Source organism: Dendrobates tinctorius, unplaced genomic scaffold, assembly GCF_039654945.1.
Source record: "Dendrobates tinctorius isolate UK_male_01 unplaced genomic scaffold, ASM3965494v1 ptg000057l, whole genome shotgun sequence".
NCBI lineage: Eukaryota > Metazoa > Chordata > Amphibia > Anura > Dendrobatidae > Dendrobates > Dendrobates tinctorius.
In genome coordinates this window covers 30167555-30193423 of record NW_027361725.1, presented here as the reverse complement: position 1 = coordinate 30193423, position 25869 = coordinate 30167555, and the positions used below count along the sequence as shown (strand labels likewise).

General features: G+C 43.6%; 1 long non-coding RNA gene across 2 annotated transcripts in view; it reads right to left on the bottom strand.

The window, feature by feature from the left end:
• Positions 1-297: 297 nt before the first annotated feature.
• LOC141092041 (uncharacterized) overlaps positions 298-25869 on the bottom strand; it is a 73830-nt gene continuing 48258 nt past the window's right edge. Inside the window, exons 2-3 of one of the 2 annotated variants that reach the window (XR_012232669.1) lie at positions 9378-9419; positions 298-1140 (exon numbers count right to left, since the gene is read on the bottom strand). This is a non-coding gene — a long non-coding RNA (uncharacterized lncRNA). The remainder of the gene's footprint in view (positions 1141-9377; positions 9420-25869) is intronic. The other variant, XR_012232670.1, reaches the window with a different exon arrangement.

The window sequence follows — 25869 nt, the reverse complement described above, 5'->3', positions numbered from 1 at the left end:
ATATTTAAAAAATAAATAAATAAAAATCCATTTGAAAATGGCCCCTGCTGTGCCTGCGTAGTAGCAGCTATAGGTGTATATAGATGTGATCCGATAGTTGCTATTGCGCAGGCGGTGCTATCTGCTAGAGAAAGAAAAAATTCCTCCTCTAAGAGGTGCCTGTGCAGTAGCAGCTATCCGCAATCGTCGATAGTTGCTAGTGTGCAGGTGCCGCCGGCGCCATTTTGGAGCAGGACATTCTTTTTCTTCAGCTATTGGATCATGTCTACAGGCAATGAGAGTTCAAGAATGCAACTGTTTTCCAACAGGGAAAATAACTTTTAATGAATGAGGATGAAAGGTAGACAAAAAGACAATTTCAACACTGGCTTCCTGCTTTCTCTCTGAAACTTGCTATGGCCGTACCCACAACGGCCGCAGTAGCCGAATTTCATAGAAGTCCAACCGCTGGGATCTGGGCGCTTAAAATCCCTTCGGCGGGGGCCCTTCTAGAGTGCTGGGGCCCGTGTAAAGGTCCTTCAGTCCTTTTAAGTCCTTGGGTCCTTCTTTAGGTCCTTGAGTTCTTCTTTAGAACCTTGAGTCCAGGGCTACAGATCTCTCCCAGTCTGGCAATGCCCCGACTGCTGCTGTATATCTGCCCTGGGCTGACGTGCCGTGGCTACTGACCACTGATTGGGAGCAGCAGCTTCCTCTTCCCTTTCTCCTGCTGACCCAGCCCACCAGATTAACTATTTACTTCCCTATCTCTACACAGACAGCAATTACACATGACAATACATTTAAGAACTTGTCAACGCTATAAAAAGCGAAATGCGTTGCTTTTCTTCGTGCACTGTATCACCATGTTTTAAATGCAACCAATAAATAATGGATTTTAATTTCCAATGTTTTCTTGCTTAAAGCTGGACCATCCGTGAATTTTTTCTAATTGGTCAATGCACCAGGCAGAGGTATGCTTTCATGCCTCAGAGTTATTCACATTACAGGACAGGTGAGATGGTCTTCTATTATTTCCTTAGTGTTACTCAGCCCTGACTTGCTAGCTTTCTTCCTAGGCTTTTCCATTTCTTCTGCCTGCAGCTCCTCTGCAAAATTCTTTAGCTGTCACGGCTAAAATAGTACAGCTGCCAATCAAAGGACCTAGAAAATATAGAAGGAATGAGCTCTAGTACAGCATCTACATAGTTAAATAGCAATTTAAATAGATAAGAAAGGTTACATGCAAAATAAAACTGCTCAGAGTAGAGTTAAAAAAAAAGAAAAAGCCAGTAAGAAGGCACACAAAAAAAGTTGAAAAAACCTGACAATTGTAAAAAAAACCCCATCAAATAAGCCCTCAGTACTAGTGATGGGCGAGCACCAAAATGCTCGGGTGCTCGTTGTTCGGGTCGAGCAAATTGGAATACTGGGGTACTCGGACAGAAGAACGAGCCCAATGTAAGTGTCAGGGTCCTGACAGTGCCGGCGTACAGCCTCCGCTAAGCAGGGACTCACCCGCACCGTAGGGACCTCTGGGGACAAGAACAGACAGAAAATAAAGATGCACAGGACCTGAATGTAGAAGTTTAGCAAGCCAAAGGTCATACACAAGATATCAGTACAGTACCAGGTATGAGACAGAACGGATAGTCAGGGCCAAGCAGAGATCAAAAACCAAACAGACGTAGAAGGTACCAAGCAGAATTCAAAGCAATATCCAGAGAACAGACCGAGTCATACACAGAGAATCATGCAACCAGAACACAGCACAAACACACTCGGGGTCACCACACAATGCCAAGGGCGAAAGTATAACTGACGGGGGATGGAAGCTTCCTGAGGCCATAAGAAGCCTCCCCAGAACCAATGAGAGGCCACCATAATAGGTCCCAGGTGTGCAGGTGAGAGTCTGCACTGGTATCATGACAGTACCCCCCCTCAATGGGGGGCCTCTGGAACCCCAGGCTTGCCCGGGTATCTAGCATGGAAAGCCCGAACCAGACGATCCACATGCATCAACCGGGCCGGCACCCAGGACCTGTCCTACGGCCCATACAATGAACTAGGTACTGTACTGACCGCCGTACCAACCTAGAATCCACATGTCCCTCAACCGAAACAGGAGGAAACAGTGGACTCGGATTCTCCCCGGACTGCTTCAAATGGCTTCAGTAGAGATCTATGAAAGACGTTAGGGATCTTGAAAGAGGGTGGAAGGCACAGCCTGTACGCTACTGGGTTGATTTTTTCCACAATCTTGTACCGGCCAATTAATTTGGGGCCCAACTTGACTGATGGAATCTTTAGCTTAATGTTTCGCGTGGAGAGCCAAACTTTCTCTCCCACCTGAAACATGGGACCAGGTGTTCGTTTCCTGTCCGCGAAAAACTTATACCTGCCTTGAGACCTAGATATATGCCGCTGGACTTCTGCCCATGTATCTTTTAACCGCTGAACAGAGTCCTCAGCCCCGGGGCACCCCGAATCCAGATGAGAAAACTCACCAAAATGAGGACTGAACCCATAGTTGATCAAGAAAGGGGACATACCAGTGGATTGACTCACCCGACTATTGAAGGCAAATTCAGCCAACGGCAGTATATCACACCAGTCATTCTGTCTAGCAAAAGTCAGACATCTGAGGATCTGTTCCAGAGACTGATTAGTGCGTTCCGTCTGACCATTATTCTCAGGATGGTATGCAGACGAAAAGGACAGAGATATCCCTAATTTTTTGCAGAAAGCACGCCAAAACTTAACCACAAACTGCACACCACGATCAGACACCACATTCAGGGGTACCCCATGCAAGCGGACCACATGCTGCACAAACAATCTGGATAAGGTCTCAGCAGAAGGTAATGCGGACAGGGGTACCAAATGAGCCTGCTTTGAAAATCTGTCCACCACTACCCATACCACCGTATTACCCCTGGAAGAGGGAAGGTTGGTAATATCCATGGACAGATGGGTCCACGGTCTTTCAGGAACTTCTAAGGGCATCAGCTCCCCCGCCGGCCGGCTATGGGAGCTTTAGAACGAGCGCAGACCCCACAACCAGAAATGAATTTCTTTATATCAGAACCAAGAGTAGGCCACCAGAAGATCCTAGCCACCGCCAGTCGCGTGGCTGATATACCAGGGTGAGCACACAACTTGGATTCATGGAACTCTTGCAAGAGTTTAAGGCGAAGTTGCTCTGGGACAAACAACTTGCCCCCTGGCTTGGCCGCAGGAGCCAGCGACTGGGCCCCCTCAATTTCCCGTTCCAATTCAGATGAGATCCCTGCTAACACCACCCCAGGGTGCAGAATGGAGGACGGTGGCTCAGGGACAGACACAGGGTGAAAACTACGAGATAAGGCGTCAGCCTTGACATTCTTTGACCCTGGACGGAATGTAATAGTAAACTGGAAACGAGAAAAAAAAAGTGACCAACGGGCCTGTCTGGGCGTTAATCTTTTAGCAGACTCAATGTAAGACAAATTTTTGTGATCATTGATCACAGTAACCTGGTGACTGGCCCCCTCCAAAAAGTGCCTCCATTCCTCAAATGCCAACTTGACCGCAAGAAGCTCTCTATTGCCTACATCATAATTTCTTTCAGCAGCACAGAACTTCCTGGAAAAAAAGGCACATGGCCTGAGTTTGGTTAGAGTGGCAGGCCCTTGGGATAACACTGCCCCCACCCCCACCTCGAAGGCATCCACCTCCACCACAAATGGTTTGGAAGGATCTGGCTGTACCAAGACAGGAGCAGACATAAAACATTTTTTCAGCGTCGCAAAGGCCTCTTTTGCGAGTGAGGACCAATTTCTCACATCTGCACCTTTGCATGTTAAATCCGTGAGAGGATTGACAACTTGCGAAAACCCCCGGATAAATTTGCGGTAATAATTGGCGAACCTCAAGAAGCGCTGAAGACCCCTAAGATCTCAGGGTTGCACCCAATCCGCAATGGCCTGCACCTTCTTGGGGTCCATGCGAAAACCCTCACCGGATACAATTAATCCCAAAAAAGATTAATGCACACAGAATACACATTTCTCCAACTTGGCAAACAGATGATTTTCTCTCAGTCTTTGGAGAACAGTTCGTACATATTCCAAATGAGAATGCTTGTCGGAGGAGTATATCAAAATATCATCTAAGTAGATAACGACAAAACGACCAATGAGATCCGAGAATACCACGTTGATGAAATTCTGAAATATGGCGGGGGCGTTGGTAAGACCAAACGGCATGACTACATTTTCAAACAGTCCCTCGGTCGTGAGGAACGCGGTTTTCATTCATCCCCCTCTCGGACCCTTATCAAATTATATGCCCCCCGAAGATCGAGTTTAGAAAACCACTTTGCCCCTGATAGTTGGTTACATAAATCAGGAATCAACAGAAGGGGGTACGTATTCCGTACAGTAATCTGATTAAGCTCCCGAAAATCGAGACAGGGACGTAACCCGCCATCTTTTTTCTTTACAAAAAAGAAACCTGCCGCCACAGGTGAGACTGAAGGACGTATGTGTCCTTTGCGCAGACTTTCAGCAATGTACTCCTTCATAGCCAAGCGCTCAGGACCGGACAAATTAAACAGACGGGCTTTAGGTAATTTAGCCCCCTGGACCAGCTCAATAGCGCAGTCAAAGGGTCTATGTGGCGGTAACGTCTCGGCCTCGCTTTCGGAGAATACATCTTTGAAGTCCTTCAGGCATTCTGGAATACCTTCCAGCTCGACAGATGATACAGACACAGATTTAACAGGTTCAACCAGCAGTGCGGATTTATCACATAACTTAAAATCATTAAACCCCCATTGAACAATTTCCCCCGTTTTCCAGTTAATAACTGGGTTATGGCGTTGAAACCAGGGCATGCCCAACACCAACCCTGCAGGTAGATTGTCCAGAACAAAACAACTTAGGTTTTCCACATGAGTAGCACCAACTCTGAGTGAAAACAAGTCAGACATAAAGAGAATTCCCTCCTTAGTGAGGGGAGAGGAGTCAATGGCCATCACCTTGATCGGAACCTTGAGCCTAACTGTCCCTATCTTGCAGTGTGTGACCAATTGGGAGTCAATGAGATTAATTGATGATCCGCAGTCCATGAAGGCTGTAGAGGAAAAAGAACTACTGTCCACAAACAGTTCCACAGGCAGTAACACTTTAGAAAATGAGGAAAAGGGTACCTGAGGGTCTGAGCAGTCTCCCCGTTGACTACCCAGACCTAGTCGTTTCCCGCCGACCGGGTTGAAGATGGGCAATCAGGACACTCCCTTTTCTAATGTCCCGTTTTACCGCAGTAAAAGCTTAGCTGCTTGTCCTTCCGGCGTTTCCTCTCCGTATCCTTCAGGGAGAGGGCGCCTACATCCATGAGCTCAGGGGCAGTCTCTTTTCCACTGGGGAACAATGGAGTCTCCACCTGCATCACCCCTCTGGCCCGCAGCCTGCGGTCCATCTGGACGGCCTGGGTCATGGCGTCCTCGAGAGAGTTAGGTGGGGGATGTAATACCAAGGCATCCTGCAGCCGCTCGGACAAGCCTCTGTGAAAGAGTCCTCGGAGTGCGGCATCGTTCCAAGAGACCTCTGCGGCCCAGCGGCGGAATTCAGTACAAAACCACTCAGCTGAGTGTTTCCCCTGACAGACGCTCATCACCATGTCCTCTGCCAATCGCACTCGGTCAGGCTCATCATAAATGTGCCCGAAGGCCTCAAAGAATGCATTCACAGACACTCTCTCAGGGGCAGTGGGAGAAAGGGAGAAAGCCCAAGCTTGTGGGGACCCTCTTAACAGAGACAAAATGACCCCAACCTTCTGACTTTCGTCCCCAGAGGAACGTGGTCTCAAACTAAAAAAAAGTTTGCACCCCTCCATGAAGACCCTGAACTCCTTTTTTTTCAGAAAAAAGTCAGGCAGTTTAACAGGTGGTTCTGGGGACACCAAAACAACATCACTCACCCCAGCCCCCAGAGACCCAGCAGCTAAAGCCCCCCGCACTCTCTCAGAAACTTGCTGCTGAGAACGAGCCAGAGCTTGCTGCTCCAGAGATAAACCCTGAAACATCTGACTCAGACTTTTCATCTGGTCAGCCAGAGACTGTATGGGATCCATAACTCTCTGCATAAAAAACCCCCAAAAAACTTAATGGTCAGTTATAATGTCAGGGTCCTGACAGCGCCGGTGTACAGCCTCCGCTATGCAGGGACTCACCCGTACTGTAGGGACCCCTGGGGACACGAACAGCCGGAAAATAAAGATGCACAGGACCTGAATGTAGAAGTTTAGCAAGCCGGCACAGGACCTACGGTCATGTGATTGCAAGGGGGCGGGGCTTAGCGTCCTGCTTTCAGAGAAGGTAGAAAACTCAGAGTCAGGCAAAGCGGGGGTCATGCACAATACAGGCAAGCGAGGTACAGGAGGGATAAACAGACAGAAGGTCAGACAAGCCAAAGGTCATACACAAGATATCAGTACAGTACCAGGGATGAGACAGAACGGATAGTCAGGGCCAAGCAGAGATCAAAAACCAAACAGACATAGAAGGTACCAAGCAGAATCCAAAGCAATATCCAGAGAACAGACCGAGTCATACACAGAGAATCATGCAACCAGAACACAGTACAAACACACTCAGTGGTCAGCACACAATGCCAAGGGCGAAAGTATAACTGACGGGGGATGGAAGCTTCCTGAGGCTATAAGAAGCCTCTCCAGAACCAATGAGAGGCCACCATAATAGGTCCCAGGTGTGCAGGTGAGAGTCTGCACTGAGATCAGAACATTAACCCCAGAAGTGCCGGTCACCCAGCACTGGTATCATGACAGTAAGTCTATGGGAGACACAATTTTTTACCGCAATCCCCCCGGGGTTCCTTTTAAGGTCTAATAACATCAGAAAACATTGGAAACACTGCTCAAATGACACGGGGACATCATGGGGATCGCCCCAGGAAGCATTCCTGACTCCTAGTTCACAGCTTTAAACAATGTTTTCAGTTTCAGGCCATTTTTACCGGTGCACCAAAAACATACCAAAATGAAACCATAATAATTAACCCCAGACCAAAATGTTCCTCCCCCACTTGGGCTATGCTCAGACGCCGCGTTTTTGAAGCGTTTTTCAACTTTAACATTGCTTTCAACCAATACTAATGCGTTCACTGGGTAATGTCATTGTAACATTTAACAACTCTAGCTGGCCGTGTGGTGTGTGACACATAAGGAGACACATTTTGTTTCAATTCTGAAGGAAGGACTCTTAAAGTCACAAAGCCTATTTTTAGAGGGGCATCAAGTGGCATTAATCTGCTTAAAGGGCCATTATTAAACAGTGGGTCTCCTATGCTGTTATTGCCTATTCAGTGAGTGGCTGGGCTGACAAGAATTACAACACACCCCAATACCCCTTTCACGAGAGGAGGGCCTCCTAAAGAAATGTTGCATTGAATGGAAGGTCTGCCCTGATATCAAGTCATATGCACCCCAATATGCCTTTGAACCCAGATACTGGAAGGCCACATGAAGACCCACTTCACAGTCTTCAGTTGGTCCTGCCGTACAGTTTCCTTATGCATTAAATGCAGGGGCTGCCTTGACCCAAATTTGCACGCACCCCAATCCCCCCTTGGACGAAATATGGAGGAGGGCCTCTAAAAACAAAATGTCCCATTACAAAGGAGCGGGTCTCCTAGACTCGTAATGCCCATACACTAAGTGTATGGGCTGACAAACATTTCCCCATGGGGGGCTATATTTTTTTAAAATATACTATGGGCATCAGAGACACCCTTGCCAAAAATTGGACCACCTGTTGCAGCACAGAACACGTTAACCCTGGTGATCTTGTGGTGGAGAATGAGGAGACATTGATGAAGGCATCATTAAAAACTAGGCCCAATGTTAAGGAGCGGATCTTCTAGACTTGTAACGCCCATACACGTAGTGCATGGGCTGACAAACATTTCCCCATGGGGGTAAATTTTTTAAAAGTATTCTATGGGCATCATAGACACCCTTATTTAACCAAAACTGACATTTGCCTGAGGGGCAAAACTGACATCCAGGCAAAAAAGAGAAAAAAGCCATAAACTGATCAAAATTTCAGCACGCAGATATGAGCTTGCACAGAGATACTGCACCAAAAAATGTGTGGCCTGTATGTATTTTTTTGGCCTAAATACTGCTTTATTTAATCAAAACTGACAGCCAGGCAAAAAAGTCGTAAACTGGCCAAAATTTCAACATGCACAGATATGATATATGCAATGCTCTATATACACATATACAGTTCCTGCAGGCCTTGCACTGATGTGTATACAGCGATGTGCAATCCCCTGCCTTCCTAACACTGGAACCTATATAGTTCGGAATTAGTCCTTAGAAGGACTGTTGGTTTAGCTGGATGTGAGTATTTAGGATGGTAGACCCCACAGTAACTAAGAAATGCCCAATTCTGACCCTATCAAGGCAGTCGCTCTCCCTACACTCTCTCAATCTGCAGCTGAATGCACCTCGCAGGGAGGCGTCCCTTATACCCCTGATGATGCTGTGTGGCTAGTCAATCACTGCATGACCACAACAAAGATGGCTGCGGCGTTTCATGGCCTGGCGGACAATCCCTGCACCGTGATTGGGTCTCTAAAGTCCGCTAAAAATGCTGGGTCGAGACCCGAGTTCCCGCCGAGTAATCTGTGAAATACTCGGTGCTCGCCGAGTACACTGAGCACAGTGATACTCGGGCGAGTACTGAGTAGTGGCAAGCACGTTCGCTTATCACTAAGTACACATTAAAAAAAATCTGACATATCCAAAAAAAAACTCACAAAAAAATATGATTCAGAGGAAAAAAATCCAAGTATCCTTAATTTTTGAAAAACTGAAAAAGACGTTGTGTGCACATAACCTTAACACTACATTGTGTCCGTAAAGTCATGGTGCACATTTGACCACACAGGAAAGCAACAAAAGACGATAAAAATGTGAAATCTGCTCCAAATAAAAGTAAAACTCTCCCAGTTTCTGTAGGATGATGTGGTAGCATGTGCATTGAACATATCAACGACATTAATCACTTAAAACAGAGAATCACAGACGTTATTCACCAGACGTCCTTACTCGTGTGTGGCAAGAACTTCACTATCGTTTGGATGTGTGTAGGGCAACGATGGAGCCCACATCAAACTGCACTGAGTAGGTATGAAACTGGGAGAGTTTTTCTTTTATTTGGAGCAGATTTCACATTTCTATAATCTTTTCTTGCTTTCCTGTGACTGGACAAAAGTGCACCATGACTTTACGGACACACTGTATTAATTATCACTGTTATGTACTTGGTTCCCTTCTATAACACATTTTCATCATTTACAGTAGGTGACTCCACATGAACCAAAAAAATGTACCTTAAGTAATTTGACTTCTCCATTGCCTTCTTGTTTGTTATACTATGAAAAAAAATTATTAAAACAATTTTTAATAAAGATATTTATGTAATATTAAAATTTGTTACACAGTGTAAAAGATGTGCAGTGATTGGCATGGTGCATGGTTTAATTCATTAATCCCCTTAAAGATTTGACTCTTGTAAGTCTTGAAGTGCCACAGCACTTTCAGAAAATTTTTGACAGGTCACAGAGGTTTCCATTGGTCAGGATAGATCAAGTACTGAGATCCCTCCAATTACTAAAATGAACAGAGCAAAACGGAGGAGATGATTTAAAGTGAACTAATAGACCTGCTCTGAATATACGGCAAAGAGTGCCAAGGCCCACCCATGTTGTAATGTACCACGCATGGCATAATGGGTCACATGCTGTCAACATGACTCTATGCTACAAAATGTGTATGTATGTGGTCACTTATGACATCATACACTGCAAAATGCATATGTATGATGTCAGTGATCTCCACGTGGGGGCGGTGTGAGTGACTTTCCACTTCTTTTCTTCTTGCTCATTGGAAGTAAGATGATTATAACAAGCAGCATGGGTTTCGTAGTCCTATAAATGGCAAGCAAGACCCCGTTATGATGATACAGAAAATGTGCATCCGCATTTATGGGTAGATTAATAGCTCACGGTGCAAAACCAGGATTAGGAATTTGGATTTTATTAACTTCATAGTAATTGCAAATCATTTTGATGCAAATGAAGTAGATGCACGCGATATATCATACAAAGCCCATATGTGCAACGAGTATTTATTATACATCAAATAGAGATTAAGCCATCATTGTCTGGCTTTATCCGGGGCATGCTGCAGTCAGTAGGTCACTGTTCATTACATAGGAATTAGCATTGCCTGGGGCTGTCCCTTTAATACTGAGCAGTCAAAAAAACCAATCTGCGTGTGAAGTAGCATGGGGCGGTACGCCTCATCCCGGGATGCCGCACTCCTGTCATTCCATCATGGAGAGGACATGTTGGATACTGTCCCTCACCCTGTTATGACATACATATACGGTGGCGCTGGAGATGATTGATCGTCTGATCTCCAGCTGCTTGGCACATCTTGGAGAAGCGGTGCTGAAAGCCACCGCTGACTGTGAAAACATGAGAAATCTTCTCACTCCATGTTCTGCAAAAGATAGACAGCAGATTGGAGAGTTTGGAATTGTTCAACTTTTTTTAAATGCTTTTGTCAAATATATAATTTGAGATACATTGTAATCAGGAATTGATATGGTCAGATGACTAATAAACATATTGATGCTTTATTGATACTGGATTCAGATTCCACCCCCTAGATGTGTCAGCAGAACTTTCCAGTGACGCTTTCCATACAGTATGTTGGATGCCATCACTTTTCTCATATCGACCTTATGTCTCTTTCATATATGTATCATCCCCCCATCTTTACCCCCCTCATTATAAAATGCCCCCACTGCTTTAATTAAGCCCCTGCGGTTTGCAGAAATGTGTCTGTCTGGTGTCATTATTTTCCCGGGGGATCTTTATAATTACCCACATCCATCGCTGGATGCCTGCAAGCTGCTGCATCCTTATTACCAGCCCGCTAATCGTTGCGTCCTAAAGAACAGCTGCTCTGCAAGTTCTATGCAGAAGATCGGGAGGGGGTCCCTGGAGCTGTCACATCTTCCCTCTTCTCATTTCAATGCATTTTTTTTTACTTTGTTGTGCCAAAGTCCATATCTTGGTTTTATAGGTTCTGGTCCAATGTGCGAGCGCCACTTCAGGTAGACAGTAGACGTTTCTTTTTTGCGACCATTCTTTTTCAAATTTGAAAAGTTGAGAATTTCTCGTTAGGTTGAAAAATATTCAGGATTGAGAGTCCTCAGTGGTTGATACATTTTAATGGCTAACTGAAAAGATGGTAACACATTGCAAGCTTTCGAGACTACTCAGGTCTCTTCATCAGGCTAGACTAATACAAAATCTGAAGTCACATATTTATGCACAATACAGCACAGAAATAATGTAATACAAAGATATACATCTTTCTCGTTAGTTTGGAAATTTACAAGAATGGAGAAGAGAATATTGAAACAATTGATTGTCTCAGTATTATATAATATAAAAAAAATCACTGAAAGAGGAAAAGAAAATTAACAATATCACCGAGAGAGAAAAAAACAGCCATACTTGCAATATCACGTCCAGACACAAATACACAAACTGGACGGAGGCATGGTCTTTCCAGTGGTGGCTGAATAATGTGGGGTGTCTAGCCCGTGGGTGTACATATGGTATCGGCAGCCCACCTGATGTAATAGTAGGGGCGTCGGTAATAGGCTGCTATACGGATAGAGGTGCATCTCACGTAAGAGTGTGAACGACACCCTATGCTGACATGTCTGCAACTGGAATGCTAGAAAATAGTACTGGTATATGGTATATCTACTCCTCTTGTAATGTAGCAGCCAATGGATAGGGATAATTATAAAATATAACTTTTATTTCACAAATATTAAATCTAAACAAGTGCAAGGTGCTTAAGTGAATAACAAACAACAAACAAGAAACAAGCTGGTGTATGCAGCATCAATCAACAATACCTTGATTGTGTCTATTAATCATACAATCCTTAAATAGACACTGTATAATGATCCTGTGTAGATTAGCTGTCTTCAGGCATTGGGTGTAAACAATTGGGCATTGCCCAAAAAAACCTTCAAATCCCAATACCAAATATTGCAGCTTGCCCACACGGCCTTAGGTCAGTGACATAAAATGAGAATGAACAGCCAGGCAACATAGGATATATCATAATCCGTACTCCAATTTGGCATATTAAAATATTCACCTCATTATATAGAAAATGGGTATTTTCACACCCTAATTAGACAAACTCCTACTAAAACACTGACACAATAGTGGATAGACCCAATCAAGGTATTGTTGATTGATGCTGTATACACCAGCTTGTTTGTTGCTCGTTATTCACTTAAGCACCTTGCACTGGTGTAGATTTTATATTTGTGAAATAAAAGTTATATTTTATAACTGGAATGCTAGGCAGCCATCCCACGAATGTTTGGTGGGTTAGTAAGTGGCCTGTTTTTAGTGTTTTGTACCTGTGCTGCCCCCCGCCTATATCTTGGGGGACGCGCTTCATCGTGTTTGTGCATTTGTGTCTGGACATGAGATGGCAAGTACAGCTGTTTTTTCTCTTTCAGTGATATCATTATGATATAATAGCACACAAAAAATGTAATATAATAGATGGAGTTCTGATATTACTGCATCTAATCAGTGAGCATCAGTAGCCAAGACCGTCCGTTCACTTTGTGCCGTTGTCTATAGAAATAATGTTGGATATACTGATAGAATTCTTAGAATTTAGCCCTTTAAACAGATCCATTGTATACACCCATAAAGACCACCTTTGATGGCGCAACTGAAGGCATCATCTAGAAATGTACTTTTAATTATTAATGTCTAGTCAAACTATATAGGGAAAAAAATTATAAATTTGAAAAATAAAATCCATCTTTACTAGTAATCCCTTGTGAAGAATATAATGTGATCACTGATGGGACTGTACATACAAGTCTGAAATAACTGAGCTTTTACAGCTCTCTAAGTTTGTGATAACATATAAAATACAATGTGAACAGCTATATGTGCAAGACACACATGAGAAGATTATAATCACTCCATAATTGCTCAGAATCTTCCTGAAGCTGGTAGATAAGAATATCAACTATAAACCTATATACAAATTGCCTGATACATATATAGACTGTATATATATTATTTATTTTACTTAATTATATAGCTCCATCATATTTGACAGCATTTTACAGACATTATCATCATTTCCCTATTGGGGTTCACAATTTAAAGGGGTTGTCTGATCCAAACTGATAAGTCTGCAGTCATACTTATAAATCCCCCCAGAGAACGCACTGTGAGCTGCGGGGATTCGCTGGTTTTCAGGACCGGATGGTATGTATGAGATATACATATTCCTGGTTAGTGGGCATGGCCTCATTCTCTATTTATTAGTATGGAGTGAGGCCACGCCCTTTAGTCGGCCATGTCACTAGACGATGCGCGGCCTCGCACAATACAAGTATATGGAGCAAGGCTATGCCTACTAGATGGCTTCTGCCTGGGAGTAGGTATAAAGCATACATACCCTCAAATCCTGACTCAGAAACCGGTGAATCCCATCAACCCATAGTGCGTGCGCTGGGGGATTCATAAGTCTGCAGTCACACAGAGTGACTACAGACGTATCGGTTTGGACCAGACAATCCTTTTAAATTTCTGTGTTTTTGTGTATAGTTGAGTCATTTGGAAGGCCTGGCTTGCGACCACAATTTTTCTGTGAAGGCATTTTCTGGCCACACTTCTCCAAACAATAAATGAGATTAGGTAGGTCCCACTGGTTGCTGCCAGTTCTGAGTTGATGGCACTGCTGGACATCTTCCAATTTCTGAAGGAAAGGAAACATGATATGTTTTCCATCTGCTGCACTAAGTCTCCTTGGCTGACCACTGTTTCTACAGTCCTTAACGCTGCCCATCTTTGGTGTTCTCAGTGCTGAGAAATACAGGCAGATACTTGTCCATCAAACAGTATCATCAGGGAGGCGTCTGATTGCCTCCAAAATTATTCTAAAGCTGGACAACGACCCCAAACTTACAACCAATGTCATTAAGAACGGTCTTCAGTGTATAGAAGAACAAGGAGCCCTGGAAGTGATGATCTGACCCACACAGAGCCCTGATCCCAACATCATCCAGTCTGTGTGGTATTACAGTAAATCCTGGGAATATTATCCACACGTCATCATTCATCTGATGATGTCTATATAATGTCACTATGAGATACAGAGAAATACAGTGAACACACACACAGATATATTTAAAGTTATACCGTGCACGGTATATATATATATATACAGTAGGTATATAGCATTTTTTTATTACAATGGGACCATATTAGCACCATATTTCTCTGAATGCCTAATCAATAGCGTACATTGGAGGAGCACACCAGCAACTTCTCCCAATGGATATCCAGAACAGCTCAAGCATATTGTGAAAAGAGCAACATTCTCTCCATAAACTGATGCCAAACAAATAAATATTAAATGAATTGAGCAGATATTTTCTTTCAATCGATATGTTACAAGGTGAATAGAAATAATGTATATATATTAATCCCAGAGACACATAAGCAGCGATCACAGGCTGACGTGGACGCATACACTACTGTGTACCTGGCATAAAACCCACAAACAGCGGCACGTAGAATAATGAATACGAGATCGCCGCTTCCATATCTCTAATCCACTTTGAGTTTCTCATTGCCTTACTTCCGTTTGATATTAGCTGGTAAAATCTCCCCCCGGCCAATGACTGTTTCTCAATTCTAGAAAGTGCATTTTTGACAACAGTAATATAAATATCCATAATTCTCACATATGAGAGAGTGAGGTTTACAGCTTCTTTATGGAACTATATTTTATTTATAGGTGCTCTGAGCTCTGCTGCTAGTGCAGAAATCAATGCTGCTGATTCACACCGAGGATGTTAGAGTCATGGACGGCGGAGAGGAATGACGGGAGGAAATTGAGTATGTACCTGTAGTCACAGGACCGAGGGAAAATAAGAAATTACCCACATTTTTGTTGTTTTGTTTTTTTGGTCCAGATCACCATCATCAGGATCCCTTGGTCTTCATCTATCAGACACATATGGAATATCCAGTTGATCCGGGTTTAGAGAAGCTCTGCCACAGGTCAAAATTACTCTTATTTTACTCCTGCTATTACCATGAGTATTATATATTTATTTTATCCACCATATTATTCCAGAGGTAATGGCCTTTATATTTAGTGCTAATATTTATGGTCTTTATTAAGAGGGCAGTGCTCACAGAGTAATAATGCAGAAAAGCCTAAACACACCGCGGCCTTGTAAGGAACGCATACTGTATATATGTACAGTGACATGTAAAAGTTTGGACACAAAATTACAGTTATTGTGTGTATATATATATATACTGTATAGATACTGTATATACAAAATATTCAGGGGAGAAGCAGGAATAAAATAAGGGAAAAAACTGACCACCTTTGACCAGGTGACATGCTGTCTTTAGAATGGTATTCCTCTAATGGGTCCAATCTCTGAGGCCTCCATCGATCGTGAGAACCAGTGCTCACCGTATTCTGCAGTGCTTTACAGTTTGCACACATTATCATCGCTGTCCCCATTGGGGCTCACAATCTACATTCCCTATCAGTATGTCTTTGGAATGTGGGAAGAAACCGGAGAACCCAGAGGAAACCCACGCAAACACGGGGAGGACATATAAACTCCTTTCCTTGGTGGGATTTGAACCCAGTGCTGCAAGGCTGCAGTACTAACCACTGAGCCATCCTGATTATGCGCATTGCCGCTCAATTCATTCTTATGGGACTGCTGCACATAGCCAAGTGCTGCCCTAAACTCGTCTTTAGTACTGTCTTTAGAATGAATGGAGTGGCAGTTTGCATGATCAACTACCACTACATTCACATGGGTGAAAATTCCCAGTTCTCAGCAGCATTAGGAGACCTAGTGGTTAAATCCCAGTGATCGCAAAGTTATTCCCTGTCTCCCCTGGCCCTATCCTATTGGAAGAGGTAACTTCCAAACTTGAGATACCCCTTTAAGTATAATCATTCATGATGTCTTATTTGTGGGATAGTAAATATTCACATAGAGTCACAGGCTGTATTGGTCTTCACCTATTTACTAATACTATTGCCCTTTATTGCAACTCTGCTTTTTTTGGCACTTATATTCATAGCATTATTCTTATTAGTGACCATGATATGTTATAAATAGTCTTTTCTATTTTCGTTATTCTTTTATAGTGCAGTATTTTGGCTAGATAGGCCATAGTACCTTTAAAGGGTGTAGTTATTTTGTGGTCTGTAACCACAGAGAGACAGAGGTTTACGTAGAAGCTGTATACATTAATGGGTGGATCATTTTTAATCAAATATTTTTGCAAAATTTATTTCAACTTTGCAAATATTCTTGATTAATATTTGCAATTTTTGTTGACTAGTGATAAATGAGTGTGTTTGGATAAGGTGTGATCAGAGCATGCTCGGGTGCTAACCGAGTTTCTTCGGCGTGCTCGAATGCTATGTTCAGTTCGCCGCGGCTGCATGTCGCAGATGTTCAACAGCCGTCACACATGCAGGGATTTCCTGTTTGTTAGCAAGTGTTGCCGCTGTCTGACATGAGACATGCACATATTATTCAAGCACGCCGAAGAAATTCGGTTAGCACCCGATCATGCTCAGATAGCACCTTATCCAAGCATTATCTTGACCAATATTTGCAAAGTGAATTTATATTTCATATACATTGAATTAACAAAATTTGCTTCCAAAAGGGTCATCTCCTTTAACCTGTTCCAGACCAAACAATTTTTTTTTGTATTTTTTGTATTTGCATTTCCTTACCCTTCTTACACGAGCTATAACTTTATTTACTTTTTTCACCATCATAGCTGTTTGAAGGCTTAATTTTTGTGATTTTTGCAGGACGAGTTGAAGTTTTATATTACACCATTCATTGTAGTAAATAATGTACTGAAAAACGAGGAAAAATTCTGGTGGAAAGGCGAAGCAATGCCATTTTTTTGGGGGGGGGGGTTGTTTTACAGTTCCTTGTGTGGCAACAAAGACCAGGCAACATGATTCTCGGGGGTCAGTATGATTACCATGATACCATATATGTATACTTCTTTTTTTACTTAACTGGTGAAAAAAAACCTGGGATAGTATCACCACAATGTGTCAGAGGAGGCTGGATGCAAACAATGAACAAAACTGAACAGAACAGCTCCATTCAAAGTGTAGCACCCACTCCCAGGTACTGCAGATCGGCGATGATTCTCATGAACAGCTGATCTTCAGGTCTGAGCAGCAGACACTGCACATTGAATGGTGCTGAATTGTTGCGCTCTTGATCAAGGTGTACATCTGGCTGCAGTCTAAGCTAAAAATAGTTGATCATGGGGGTGCCTGGTGTTGAATCCCCATCTATTTGATATCGATGAACTACCTAAGGAAATTTCAGCATTATCATATAACCAGAAAACCCTTTTAAGTATTTCTTGACCTATTGTAGCATACAAAGCTTTGATTCAAGCACATTATTATATTTTGGTAATTTTATAGAAAGCTCTGGTTGAATTTTACATACCTTTAACCTTATTACACTAATGGTATATTGCAAAGTTATATCAGTACTAACAGATCCCTTGTTGCCGCTATGTATTCTCACGAGAATGTACTGAACAACAAGATAGCATTTTTTATATATATATGTATCATTGTACAACATTTCCTCCATCCGAGTCCCCTGGCAGAACCATGATAGGATTAACAACTCCATTACATACTGGTTAGATTTACATAGCTGTAATAAGCCTATTGATGTAGATACAATAGGACAAGCCAGAGGGAAATTGAGACTGACAACATTTCCATATTTGCTCCCATATATATTGTGCCAGGATGTTTTATAGCAAAGTGCGGTGCTGAAAAAAATATATACACATATATATAAATATTATACCCGGAGCTAGAAAACCGTTCCATCTCACAGTGTCTGATATATTGTGATCCCAGAACATGAGGCCTGGGCAGTACAGTTGTAAATTACTTTTGCAAATGAGGCCAGAAACTAAAATCTTGCTGAAGGCAAGAATCATATATTGCGCGAATAATCAGCAAAAAACACAAGAACAAACACTGATGTCAATGCTCAAGCAAGATGACAGAAAATAAAAAAATGTGTGCAGTATGTAATGATCCGACTGTATACGCCTAGAAGATACATATTCTATATAGACTGATACCTCAAGTGCTGAAGTAGGTAGAAATGCTGCATTTATCACTTTTGATTGAAAAAGTATGTTTCTAGCTATCTTGGCCAAAAAAAAGCATTCACTGAGGATACCTCTGGGACAAAATTAAAAGAGTCCTTTGAAACGTGTCGGTTAGCTTTTTGGCCTCCCAGACGTTCTGTAGTTGTAGTGACGTTACATGCTGCCAGACACTATCGGCCATTTTTCCTTCCGCCTGGAACCAGGGATGCTACCGGCCATGGCACCCCTGGCTTTACGCGGCCACTCCGGGCTCTCCCTTTGTGACGCACCGCATTGCACAACCTACCAGCCCACCATCTATCCACACGTACAAACTGGGTCCATGATCGGTGACTGGAGTGTACTGCGCTGGGTAAGTGCCAAGCTTCACGGGGTCTATCACACTTATTATGTGCATATATACTTTTGAACACTGGACCAAGCATAAATCAAGATAATGATTTCATTGGCGCATGCAATTTAGCTCACCTATTGGCAAGTGTATATAAGGTGTATTTAACCAACACTTATGAACATTTAGTGTGACAAACACTTTGTATAATACTAGACACTGCATGTCCTTCTATGTACCAGCAGTTGCATTGATACACTGCTGGTATCCACGGAGAAGCACAGACTTAAGTGGGAGTTTTGATTCTAATTCCGGTTTGACCTCCATGCACACTATGAGTATGGTATTCACTCACTAAGTGAACATTCAAATTTACTGCATACATACAGCTGTGACCAAAAGTATTGACACCCCTGCAATTCTGTCAGATAATACTCAGTTTCTTCCTGAAAATGATTGCAAACACAAATTCATGCTGCCTTCAGATTACATAGCAAAAACCTGCTGACATATTCATTTTAAGAGGGGGCAAACAAGGCATTTGCTGTGGGTAATGGGCAGGCACCAACGAGCCAACTTTGCCTGGGTCGGGGTATTTAGAAGTACTGCGAGATGAATACATAGAACCTTTTCCCTCAAGTGAAGGAAAGCCTCAATAGGGTGCTGATTACATTTAGGTCCCCATTTCATAACACACACTGCAGGGGTGTTTCAGGATACCAATACAGCAGAGGACTAAAACTTTTCTGGGCCCCTGTGTAGTTCCACGTTGGCTGACGTCGGGTGGTGGGATCAGTCGCAGTATAGGGACTGGCCCTAAAACTAGTGGAGTGGAGTGGACAACGGACTCAGCTAGATCAACCAGAGGCTCCGAGCATTGTAAGTGCTGCAGCCAAATCCACAATTATTAGCTAAAAAAGCAGACACATAGGATCCAGGGACCTAGAGGTTATTCCCGTGAAGATCCGAGTCTGCTGGCTTGGGACACTGTTTGTGAAGGTGTTGGACAGGAGGGAGGAAATTAGCACAGGGAGATGGCCAGGAAGGAACACACTGAAGGGAGTTCTGGAAAGGTGTTCTCCATCTGCCTAGGAGCTTGCTGGACCCCTCACCTGGAGGACTCAGCGCCAAGCGTGTATTCGTGTACACAAGAACTGTGAGTAAAGCTTTGGAACTGCACCCAGCTGTGTCCTCTGAATTCTTTCTGCAACACCTACTCAGCACTGCTACATCTACACTACCAAATACAACACCTTTTTTATCACCAGTGCCCTGGGAGGAAAGCTCTGCCTGTGGAGAGCTGTTCCAACTCTGCTGCATCACACCATCAGTCCCAGAGGATCTGCACTGCAGCGCTGGTCACCTCTGACCAGAAACCACAGGTGGCGTCACGAACTTATCTACACATAGACTTTATTCTTCATCAGTTCTCATTTTACATGGACACTCAGGGCCACGGACTGGGTCACTGCTGCCATGAGACATCCCTTTAAGACACCGGCCCGGTACAGAGTAAATCCCCACAGCCCTGGGGGCGGTCCACATGCACAATCTTTGCAAGGATCCCAGCAAACCTGCTAAACCGGATAACAGACACATGGGATAATAATCTCTATGAACGTAATAATGACATATAATGCATTAACCAGTTTTAGGGGGTCCTTGCGAAGTGTCCAGTAGCTCACACGGTCAGCCTTCCCCTCCAAATGGCATATTTGGTGAACTGAACTCCCAACAAAGTGGAAAGTAGATTCTGATGAGACATACTCTACATAAGAATTTGATACTGCCAAGCCCTAATAACATATTACAGGCTGGGGTGCCAGTAATATTCATACTGGAGGCCCACCATTGAACTCCATGCAACATTACCTGATCATTCACAAATTCCCCTATGCTTTTATATAGTAATAATTTAGGTAAGTCAGGAGTAGATACATTACAAAGTTTCATATTTTCTTGTGGACTATTCATTTACGAAATAAAAATTAAAATGATGGTTAACTGTTAATGATGGGTCACTCGTTAAGTGTATTGTACCAAGTAGATGGCCTACAAAAAAATTCACTTCTTTACCTATGAGCCAATTCAAGACTAGGGCTGGGTGCTTAAAGGGGTGGTCAGGAGTCCAACATTATTATCATTCTAAATCTATTCAGTACAATAATCTAAAGTAATTTCTAATATACTTACATTAAAAATTCCCTACCATTCTCTAATTGCTTTTCTATTTTTTTTTTCACTTCCTTTTTGATGACGCTTCGCTTGAGAATCTCAGTTTATGCTGGGATACTTAAACATAGTGTCATCAGGGTGCAGAGGTTGCAGTCGCTGTTGTTACCTCTGCTCCGTCCCTGAAATGAAGCATCATCTGTGACACTTTTCAGGGGCTGGGCTAGTTCCTTTGCGCTGTGCGATATGCACAGTGGCAGCACGTGCTCTGTTGTTGGCTCAGATCAGCAATAACGAGATGGCAGCAGAGCAGTATCAGAATACCCAGCATGCAGAGACCAGTAACATCACATGTGTGGACAGCGCTGGGCTTTGAACACTGGGAATTCTAACAACGCACTCTGATGCCGGCTCATTACTGCTGATCTGAACCAATAACCGAGAGCGCACTGTCATTGTGAAAATCGCACAGTGACAGAGCAGGGACCAGCCCCTGAAACGAATGTCACTGATGATCCTTTCTTTCAGGGAAGGGGGTAGAGGTTACAGCAGTGACAACAGCCTATGCCCCCTGATGACGCTTTGTTTTTCCCAGCATACACTGGGGATTCTACAAAGGAGCGTCAACAAAAAGGAAGTGAAAAAAAAAATAGAAAAGCATTTAGATAGTGTAGTTAGGGAAGAATAGGGAATATTTAATGCAAGTATGTTTGAAAATAGTCTAGAATATGGCACTAAATAGAAAAGGATTTAGGCAGAAAATGACTTTGATCATTGGATCCCTCCCCCCCCCTTTAACATATGCGCTTCTTTGTGTTAGTATATACTGAGTTTTATGATACCTTTACCTATTACATTGTCCCTGGGAAGAAAAGCTGCAGGAAGCTCCATTTGCAGAGATCTCCATACCCAAGAGAATATTATTATACATCTGATATATATAATTTTGAATTTTAAATTCCAAGTGCCTAAAGAAAAAATTGTAATCTTCTTGTCTTGTGTTGTAAGCGTTTTGACTGAGGACATGGATAATAGCAGAGATTTCTAAAAACCCAATAAAAAATAACCTTCCAGACTCCTTGTATATCAGTCTTCTCCACACTTCCATTGCAGACTGAAAGGACCATAGCAATCTGGTGAGGCAAGAATTACCGTAGGTATATTGGCAAGCTTATGCGGCATTTGTAAATACTCGCTGCTGTCCCAGGCTATGCTGAAGTTTATCTATCCTAATGGAATTACACTGAATCGCTGCATGAACTGTCACTGGGAATCCAATTTCATTTTAAGCAGGGTTTTGATGATGATGCATGACTCTGCCAGCACTGACACATCTGCTTAAGTCCTGGGTGATTTTCCCTGTACTGGACAGCAGCACAATAAGAAGATGAGGTATTCGAATTATTTACCATCTGTGACGGAGCAGCAATCTCTGGATGACAGGACGGAGCGGGATAATGTATGCAAACAAACTCAACAAATAAAAGAGAATACAGGAAAGTGAGTTCGAAAATTGCATGAGGAGCTGGAAGCTAAGGACATATTATACCTAGCTAAGACGTGACCACAGTCCACTGCTCCCAATTATTTAGATAATGAGGTCAGCGTATCTCCCTAAAAAAAATAGAAATACAAAAACCTCCTAAAATATTAAAATATTCCACTAAATTTATCTAAAAAACTAACGGTTATTAGAAAAAATAATAGACACTTAATGACAGTTGTGGAAAGTTGTGGAATGATGGATATCACAGGATGGAAAAACGTGTTAATGATATGCAAATGATGAAAAAATGAAAACAAAACAAAATATCTCATTATATTCAGTTTTGGTCAGAAGTCCCCGCACTTAAACATCATGTCTAATATAAATGAGGTTATTACTGGTCATCTGAGGAAGTCTCTGCCTCCGAATGCACTTGGGTAAATCATCAAGAACCGCTGCTGGCAGCTCCTTTTGTAACTGCTGACCAATGATGCCCAGATGTGCTCAATGGAGGCTAGTCGGAAGATGCTGCAGGCCATCATATCAGGCTTATGCAGCTGCTCAGAATAGTATTGTGGACTGGTATTGTGTTGAAAACAACCCATGTGACTCCTTGGAGAAATGTCTGAACCACTGGATCCACCACAATATCAATGTAACGCTGAGCTGTTAGTGTTCCTGAAATGAAGATTAGATAGGTCTAGTTACATTATGCCAACCCACCCTATAACCAAGGGGGTATTACCAATGTGACTTGCTCTCATGAAGGCTTTCTGCCCACGTAGAAAATGTGGTTTACATTTTTTCATAGTTTGCAGATCATTAACACGTCTGTCAATCCTGTGATTTCCATTATTTTATGACGTTTCCTTCTTGGTGTTGCAATTTCAATGTTAAGGAGTATATGTCAACATATTATTGTAATGTATCTCGGTGTGAACCTTTGAGCCTGTACCCTTTTATCTTGGTTTTTAGTTTCTGTTATCCTTACTTCAGTCTTTTTAGGGTAACAAGTGTTTTCATGTACACATCTGTCTGCCCTATCACCTTTTGGGTGAAGCTTTATATACTTTACCCCTGCAGGTATTTCCTGCTGTTGATAGTCTCATTTAGATGTCCATCCATACTGCTGTAGTTTAAGCAAGTTAGTCAAAGACTGGCTAGAGTTTATGTGGGTGGCATATTTTCTAACAGTATGTACTTAATCCTTTATTTTGAGGTATGCTTTACTCACTATGGGATCTCTTTCTATTTTAGCACACTTTCCCTTCTGTAGGTAATTTGCACTCTACTCTGCCCTGTGTTTTTTTAGGAGGAACATGAAGTGCTCGACAGGCTTTCAGGCAGCATAAGTCCGACTTGCCATAGTTTAGTCTGTGATTAGGGTTCGCTAAGCTCTTGCAGGAACCACTAGGGACTGCAGTGTCAGTTGCAGTTTTTAGTGTTTTACCTATTTTCCTGAGTGAAGCGCTACACTATCATATCATTTACGCTAAAATGAGTTGTGTGCAAATTATGAAAAAAAAAATCAACCAGGGAACATGTCGCATTGAACATCTGCACAGTCTATGGGTGGGATGATATGTGGTCAAGCTGGAGAGACAATTTTTTATTAACTCAAATATAAACTTGAGCTGTGGGGAGCTACACCATCTTTGCTGCACCATCTCATCAGTCCCAGTGGATCTGCATGCAGCATTGGCTTAACATCTTACTTGCCAAACACCACAGGTGGCGTCACGAACTGTTCACATAAACTATATCACAAAGCACCATTGATTTGGGCGCCCAGGGCCACGGACCGGGTCACCGCTGCTGTGACACATCCCACTGACACCGGCCCGGTACCAAGTACCCCACGGCCCTGGGAGGGCGACCCAATTTTGGCATCACGAACAGGATGACGATACCATCTAGTTCTGTGCGCCTGAAATTTGTGAGACTTTATACTTTTGAAAATGTGCAGAAGACCTAATTTAATAGACTGTAAAATGGACATTAGAAATGGCCGCTGGCGTGGAGAAGAAGGGCGTGAAGAGATGGGAGGTCCTAGGAAAAGACCGCGAAGAGTATTGGGCCTTCCCTGCCTGAATTACTATGTGACAGCGACATGGCCCACCCCCCGAGGGGTTCGTATACTGGCTTGGTATGGAGGCGCTGGAAGAAGACGCCGCCCCCGGAAGGAGGGGCAGAAGAAGCCAGTGGCGGGAAAGGGGCCGAGGCAGGAAGAAGAATGCCAGAACGCCATGATGAAAGAAGACGAGAAGTCAGAAGAACAGGGGAAGGATAGGTCACTCGCCCCTAGGCCACCCACGTGGAGTCTGCGACCGCTGATACATCCTCAGCAGTGGCCGCCACCACCGCACACCCGATACTGCCATTGGGTGAGTCCCGTTCGGAGAAGATACATGAGGGCTCTGGAGCAGAACGGAGGGCCGGGACCACGCCCCCGCCCGGACCGGGCACGGCTGGACCAACCTCCATCGATGACCCCGGCTGAGACCGGCCTGGCCCCGGCACGGATCCAACTGCGGCCCATCCCACCAGTCACCCTGTGAGTGACTACGCATTTCTTCTTGTGTAGAGCAAGACAGGGAGGGGGGAGCAGTTGAATAAGCCCCGCCCATTGGACCGGACAGTGGCAGTTTACATACATCTGAACCGATATAAAAAAAGGTATTTATGCATGAAAGGTGCGGGGTCTGGGGGAAGCAAAAGTACTAAGAGAATCCTTATGTGACACACAATTGAATGATATCATTATATGATATCTCAAAAAAGGGGTGACGGATTCCCATTAACACCTTCATTTCCGAGTACCACAAGTGGCGTCACAAATTATCTACCTATAAACTTTATTCAGCTTCATTCCACCTATTTTACATGGACGCCCAGGGCCACGGACCGGGTCACCGCCACCGTGACACCTTGTTAGGCGTCGGGTTCTTGTCACTGCACAGCAGGAATCCCGAGCCTTGCATTCGGCAGTCTCCCATTCCTCTCCAGTCACAGAGGAGGCTGCTCAGCAGACTTGTCGAACCCGGCGCTCAGCTCAGACCAGCTCTGTGGGTTTGGTTGCTGCTGCCACCTCTGGTCCAGCTATAGCAACACATGCTGGTGAGCAACGAGCTACTCCAGGGACTAAGTCCTCCTTTCAGTCCACTGAGCATGCCCGTGGGATGATCTCTCATTGGAGATCAGAGGTCACATGCTCAGGACCTTCTCCAGCTCGGATTGGACCATCAGGAAGGTCCCGGAAGGACACTGCTATAAAAAGTTTGCATGGCCGCTCGGCCATGCGCTAGTATAGACTGCATTACCAGACTATGAGGAGTGAGTGTTGTATGCATGTATGAATGTCTCTGGTAAATGACTCATTAAGAAAACCCTACCCGTGGTACGCATGTGTTGTGCAGCCTAGCCTGTTACGCGCCCAGGCTTAGGTGTAGGTAGAGGCAGAGTCTGAGACTGGCATCAGTGTCCATCGGTGGCTCTGCACGCCATGGTGCACGTGCTCAACACTCCACCATAGTCAGCGT